Raw genomic sequence first — 6,214 nt, 5'->3', positions numbered from 1 at the left:
ACGGGGTTTCTGAGAGAAAGAACAGAACTGTGATGGAGATGGCGAGATGCATGTTGGCAGAAAAGAAGATGCCTAAATACTTTTGGGCTGAAGCAGTCAATACCGCTGTCTATTTGCTAAATAGATTACCAACTAGAGCAGTCCAAGACATGACACCATTAGAAGCATGGAAGGGTATCAAGTAGTCTGCAAAACACTTGAAGGTATTTCGTTCGGTATGCTATGCACATGTTCCTGATGCTAAACGAGGTAAATTAGATAGCAAGGGAGAACTGTGAGTTCTGTTGGGCTATAGTACAGTTGCAAAAGGATACAAAGTGTACAATGTTAGTAGTAAGAAGGTGTTTGTTAGTAGAGATTTTGTAGTGGTTTAGTCTATCCACTATGATTGGGATCGAGATACTGTTGTGAAAATCCAAGGTGAGAGTACTTTAGCTGCAACTCCAAATCAGCAAAAAGGTAATACTCCATCTAGTCCTATTGATGGAACAAAAATCAATTCAGAAGTTGAATTGACTACAGACTCTCTTGTTTTGAAGACCAAATCACTAACAGAAGTTTATGAGTAATGCAATTTTGCTCTTGTTGAACCATCCTCATTTGAAGAAGCAGCAAACCACAAAGTGTGGATTTCAGCAATGGAGGATGAACTTGCCATGATTAATAAAAATGATACTTGGGAGTTGGTTGATAGGCCAGAAGAGACGAATGCTATCGATGTCAAATGGGTCTATCGAACAAAGTTCAATCCAGATGGATCCATCTTCAAGCATAAAGCTAGACTTGTAGTTAAAGGCTATTCTCAGCAGCCTGGAGTGGACTTTGGAGAAACGCTTACTCCTGTTGCGCGGCATGAGACAATAAGATTTCTAGTCGCTCTCGCAGCACAATACAAGTGGAAAATCTTCCATTTGGATGTAAAATCTGCATTTCTCAACAGATTGCTTGAGGAAGACATTTATGTTGAACAACCTGAAGGTTTTGCAGTTGCAGGTGATGAGTCCACAAATTGGACTCATTTAGGGCTTTATTTTAATAGAAATAGTGTCCTTGAATGCTTGTTTTATCTCAATACCTGATTAAAATGCTTAAGTTTCTGGTATTTGAAGTTTTACTGGAAGCATGGACACTTAGGCAAAAAATGGAGCAAAAAGAGCTGAAATGAAAGTACGCGGATCGCCGAGTACAACTTGGCGAGTCGCCGAATTTACATGCACCGCCCTTTGTTCCAGTACGCGAAGCCTTGAAGAAAGTGGATCAAAAGGCGAGGAAAGGAGCAGTTGGCGAGTCACCGATTAGTTTCGCGAAATAGTACTGTACCGCCCAATGATCCAGAATATGAGGATGCTGAAGGCAAGACACTGAAACCGATGAGCTGATTAAAGGGCGGATCGCCGATCTCGACTAATGTCGTCGAACGATCTCTGTAGCACAATCTGTGAAAACTATAAATACTAGTTAGAGTTGTAGTCTTGAAGAGGAATATGTTAGAGTAAAAATTATTATTAGTCTATAGTATTTTTCTGTATTTTTTTCTCAAGTTTGGAGAGGGTTTTGTAGAGACTTGAAGAAAGGAGTTCATCTTCCCCAAGTTGGAAGTTGGTCTTCTTTATTCTTCTTCTGTAGCTTAATTCATGGTTTAATTACTTATACCCAGTTGATTTCTTTGTCATGTTAGGTATAATTTCTTATTTCTTGATGTGTGGCTAAAAAACCCCATTCTTGGGGTGTGATTTAGCAAATATGGATAGATATTCTTGTTGGATCTTGCTTGCTGATAGGTTATATGTATTTTAATGGTGATTTCACCTAGTGGTTGTGGTTTAATCTAAAGGGTTTGTAGTTGCAAATACAAATCCACCCATGTATTTTTGGCTTGCCCGAGAAGGAGGTCGCGAAACCAAAACCACTAGACTGATGGCCTAAGGAGTGGGTCAACATGAGGTTCAGCCTCAGAGGCTGAGACCTAGTCCCATATCCTAACACTCCGCTCGAGAGAGTGAGTGGGGTAAGGCATAGGCTGGTCCGAGAGGAATGCATTTGGAACGGGGTAAGTTGCCCGAGAGGGAACTTATTTCCATTTAAAGCTTAGCCTAGTCACTATTGTCTTGCAAATTTCCTATTGAAAGCATGTACCCAACAATTTATCTCAACTTGTATTGCGGTCACATCACAAGAACCTTCCCCGTACTTGATTTTCTTGTTTTATCAGTTGTTACAAAACCCCTTTTGATATTTGACACTTCTGTGTCACCCCCTTTAATTTACTATGTATTTTATCGCAAATGTTTTTAGCTACGACAAATTCAAACGAAATTCTAATTGGCTACTGATTCTCTAAACAGCTCCCTTGGGACATGACCCTATTCCTTGGTTGGGTTACTATATTATCGACGATCGTAGACACTCATACCGTAGGATAGTGTCGTTGGTCATGATAAGCATCAGCGGGTGAAGAAGACAAGGTGTACAAGCTTAAAAGGGCTCTCTATGGTCTTAAACAAGCTCCAAGAGCTTGGTATAGTAGGCCGGATTCTCATTTGATGTCTCAATGCTTCAACAGAAGCCTAAATGAGCCTACTTTGTACTTCAAAAGGCAAGCGGATGGGATGTTGATTATGATATCAGTTTATGTCGATGATTTGATGATTACAGGTGAAAATCCTCTTGCAGTTCAAGAAGTTAAAAATGAAATGCTAAAAGTTTTTTAGATGTCTGATCTAGAAGAAATGAAGTTTTTCCTGGGAATGGAGATATCTCAATCTTGTGAAGGAATTTTTTTGTCACAAAAGAGGTATGCCTTGAATCTGTTAAAAAGGTTCAAGCTTGACAAGTGCAAAGATGTTGCAACTACACTTGTTGTGAATGAAAAATTAATAAAGGATGATGGCAAAGAGAGGGCAGATCCAAAAGTTTATAGAAGTCTAATTGGAAGACTATTGTATCTAACAGCTTCTAGACCAGACATAATGTTCGTTGTCAGTTTGTTATCTCGATATATGCAAAGTCCCAGCACTAAGCATTTTGGAGCCGCTAAAAGGGTGTTAAGGTACATTACAGGGATGATTAATTATGGAATCTGGTATAGAAATGTGGAGAATGGATCTCTTATTGGCTATTCAGATAGTGATTGGGGTGGATGTTTGGATGATTACAAAAGCACTTCTGGTTACTGTTTTTTGTTTGGTTCAGGCATTTTTTCTTTGAGCACAAAGAAGCAAAGATATTGTAGCACAATCTTTAGCAGAAGCCGAGTATGTGGTTGTTGCATCTGCTACAAATCAAGCAATTTGGTTAAGAAAGATCTTGTTGGAATTAAGTTTGTTGCCAAAAGAACCAACAGTGATCTATGTGGATAATAAATCAGCCATTACGATGGCTGAAAATCCGGGGAAGCATGGAAGAACAAACCATATCAACATAAGGTTTCATGCTTTAAGATATGCCGAGTAGAATGGTGAAGTTAAGTTGGTGCATTGCATCAGTAAAGATCAACAGGCCGATATTCTGACCAAGGATCTTTCCACTAAGAAGTTTGAGTTTCAAAGGTTGTTGCAAGGAGTTTCAATGAAAAATCTTAAGGAGGAGTGTTAGAAAATTTAGATTTGTCTAGAAACTCCTAGATTGGAGATATTTTGTATTAGATATGTTAGAAAAGTAAGATTTGTCTAGAAACTCCTAGGTTGGAGATATTTTGTATTAGATATGTTAGAAAAGTAACTATTGTCTAGAAACTCCTAGGTTGGAGATATTTTGTAGTAGATATGTTAGTCTTGATTAAAAATGAGTGGTGGTTAGTGAGCCACATAGGTACATTTTTTGGTGTGAGATATTTTGCTTATTATGTGGTTGTAATTCTCACACTTTATCTATAAATACACCATATGTAAAAAAACATCGAGTAAAAAAATAATTGAACTCAAGAAAACTTAAGCCTTCTTCTTCACTTTAAGATCTTTTGTAGCAATTTACAGCTGCTATTTCCTACTGATTACACCTTGTTGACCTGAAGTTCTTCTTCTTTTTCGTTGTAACATGGTATCAGAGCCTATTTCCTAAGGGATCTAAATCAAATTTTGTTTGTTTCGCTCATCTACTTTTTGTTCTTTCTTAAATTTTCTTGCTGAAAAAAATTCATGGCAACTGAAAATCAACCAACGGCAGGTCCTCCAACTTTTATTGGAGAGAATTATCACATATGGGCCATCAAAATGAAGGCATATCTAAAGGCTCCAAACTTATGGGAAGTTGTTGAGCTTGGAGAACCTGTTGTCCAGCCATTGAGAGTTAATGCAACTCTCAATGAAATTAAAAAGTGTGATGAGTTGGTGACTAGATCCCCTCGAGTTCGCACCTGCATACATTCAAGTCTTACGGACGTGATGTTTACGAGTATTATGACTTGTGAAACAGCCAAAGAGGCTTGGGATAAGTTAAAGGAGGAGTTTGAAGGCTGCAGTAGAGTAGAGTATTTTAGATTCTTAGCATTGAAGAGAGAGTTTGAGCTTTTGAAGATGAAAGACTCAGATAGTGTGAAAGAATACTCTTCAAAGTTGATGGAGATTGTGAACCAGATAAGAATACTTGGTGAAACCTTTCCAGATCAGAAAGTTGTAGAGAAGATCTTGGTCAGCCTTCCAAACAAGTTTGAATCAACAATCTCAGCTATTGAAGAGTCTTTTGACTTGACTACTCTTACAGTAGCCGAACTAATCTCCAAATTGCAAGTCCAAGAGCAACGGGTCACTATGAGAAATGAAGGGATACTATGTCTTTCAAGTGAGGCATCGATGAAAACATCAAAATAAAGTAGAAAAGCCTGGTTGGATAAATCTGGAGAGGTAAAATCTGGTGGAAACCAAGGTGATTTGTTGATAAAAGGAAAATTTCCACCTTGTGGCATTTGTAAGAAGAAAAACCACTTAGAGAAGAATTTTTGGCAGAATTCAAAGAGGCCTCCAATTCAATGTAGATATTGTAAGAAGTATGGTCACATTAAGAAGTATTGTAGGAAAAAGCAAAATCAAAGTGGCCAGTCTTCCCATCGAGTGAATTTTGCAGATGATCACCAAGTTGGAAAATCAGAGGAGGAGGTTTTCATAGCCTCGCACACATCACATATTGACCAATGTAAATGGTATATTGATAGCGCGTGCACAAGGCACATAGCTATTGATGAAAATATGTTTGTTACCTTGGACAGGTCTGATAAAACCAAAGTGAAGCTTGGAAATGGCACATTGGTGGAAGCTCAATGTAGAGGGTTAGTTAAATTTCCTACTGACGAAGGTACGAAAATTATTAATGATGTTCTTTATGTGCCAAATTTGACTCAAAATTTGTTAAGTGTTTCTCAATTGCTTCATAAAAATTATTCTCTTAAGTTTATGGACAAACAATGCGTCAATTTGATCCTAAAGGATGTAAAGTAGCTAAAATTTGCATGATTGACAATTCCTTTCCAATTTCATGTTATTTTATTGATACTTGTTCTTTTAATGTTGAATTGAGTGATACTTGGATTTGGCACAAAAGGTTCGGTCATTATAATCTTAGCTCACTGGTGTATATGCAATCAAAGAGTATGGTGCTTGAAGTACCCAAAATTGACATGTGTAGATATGTTTGTGAGTCATGTCAATTTGGTAAAATGCATAGACGGTCCTTTCCTAAAGGAAGTCTTTGGAGTGCTAAGGAAAAGCTAGAGTTGGTTCATACAAATTTATGTGGACCAATGAGGACGGCTTCTTTGAGTGGAAACAAGTATTTTGTTCTCTTTGTAGATATCTGACTCGAATGACATAGGTCTACTTTCTTAGTAGCAAATATCAAGTGTTTTCTGTTTTCAAATAATTCAAAGCTATGGTAGAAAGGGAGAGTGGCTGTAAATTGAAATATATTAGATCTGATAATGGAACTGAATATACTTCATATCAGTTCAACAACTATTGTAAAGATTTGGGTATCCAACAACAATTCATTGTTAGCTACACTCCATAGCAGAACGGGGTTTCTGAGAGGAAGAACAGAACTGTGATGGAGATGGCGAGATGCATGTTGGCAGAAAAGAAGATGCCTAAATACTTTTGGGCTAAAGTAGTTAATACCGCTGTCTATTTGCTAAATAGATTACCCATTAAAGCAGTCCAATACATGACACCATTTAAAGCTTGAAAGGGTATCCAGTACTCTGCAAGACACTTGAAGGTATTTC

This window comes from Solanum verrucosum, unplaced genomic scaffold, assembly GCF_900185275.1.
Source record: "Solanum verrucosum unplaced genomic scaffold, falcon-dt-bn FXZP01000046.1, whole genome shotgun sequence".
NCBI classification, from domain to species: Eukaryota; Viridiplantae; Streptophyta; class Magnoliopsida; order Solanales; family Solanaceae; genus Solanum; species Solanum verrucosum.
Note: the sequence above shows the minus strand (reverse complement) of the source record.